We start from the raw sequence: 1,180 nt of genomic DNA, 5'->3' as shown, positions 1-1,180 counted from the left end.
TTTGATCACAAATGGGCTCTGAGATTGCTTCTTTGATATAAATGAAACATAATTCATCTTCTACTGCCTTGGACGGTCTTTGAGGCCATGTATAATAACAGTGTCGCCATTGCCTTCGCGGTGACAAGTGGCAGAGTGGCAAGAGGGAGCCGACTCCCAGGGACCTTTCGCCTGGCACTGGAGACAGGAATCAAAGGGAGGCCCCCTGGGAGCAGAATGCACAACCACTGAGATGGGAGAGAGAAGCCTCAGGGGCGGATTCCCAGGCCAACCTCCTGGGCATCGTGCCTGAAAATCGAGACATTTCTGGCCAGTGTGCCTATCAATGAGTGGTCATTATGACACCTGTATTGATTTCCAGTTGCTGGGCAGGGCTGTTACCCCCATACCCTGAACTCAGCCACCCTGACAAGGGGTCATTCACAGACTTGTCCATCAGTAAGGCTGGTGGCTCAGCTGGACTCCGCATTATAGCAGTTAATGGCCCTGGTCCAGCACACCATGTGGGAAGTGACTTTGGCACATCAGGCTTGACTGATGTCAGCGAGCATGCATCTGGTGGATGGCCAAGGACAGCATTCCACAGCCGCACTGGGCGCCACACTGCAGAGTGCAGGCTGTTCGGAGGCCCAGCCTGGAAGGCTGAGTGACGTGGCAAAATCCTGAGGTGGTAGAATGGACTGTACTCACTACAGGTAGGAATACTCTCCTATGCAAACCAAAACAAACATTTTTCCTGCAAGTAGAAAACCAGCAGCTGTTACCCTGCACATGCCTGATCTTGTCTGACCTCAGAAGCTAAGCAGGGTCAGGCCTGGTTAGTACTTGGATGGGAGACTGCCTGGGAATACCGGGTGCTGTAGGCTTATACCAGAGTCTTTTGAGACTGAAGGTTGCCAACCAACCAATCCTTGTCCTATTTCCTTCTAAGAAAACCAGCATCGCAGGGAGTGAGTTGGACCAGAGACTTTCTTCTTGATATGACAGAGGGTATATTTTTGTAATCACAGAGAGTGTTTACTTCAGGGGAGCATTCAAAACTGGCATTAAAGTGCTGCAGTCAGCTCTTGCTGAGCGAAATGAAAGCAGACCTTAGGGGGAACCCCAGACACCCTGGGGCCAACCAGTTTCCAGGCTTGCATTCTTCACTGGGGGTGGCTCAGTGTAATTCTGGTGAGGA

The 1,180-nt window shown here is 51.3% G+C and overlaps 1 pseudogene; it reads left to right on the top strand.

Moving 5' to 3' along the window:
• Positions 1-749: 749 nt before the first annotated feature.
• On the top strand, positions 750-866 carry LOC136662624 (5S ribosomal RNA; annotated as a pseudogene).
• The last annotated feature ends 314 nt before the right edge of the window (positions 867-1,180 follow it).

The sequence above is a fragment of the Tiliqua scincoides genome, chromosome 11, assembly GCF_035046505.1.
Source record: "Tiliqua scincoides isolate rTilSci1 chromosome 11, rTilSci1.hap2, whole genome shotgun sequence".
Classification (NCBI taxonomy): domain Eukaryota; kingdom Metazoa; phylum Chordata; class Lepidosauria; order Squamata; family Scincidae; genus Tiliqua; species Tiliqua scincoides.
This window is presented reverse-complemented; position numbering and strand designations above follow the sequence as displayed.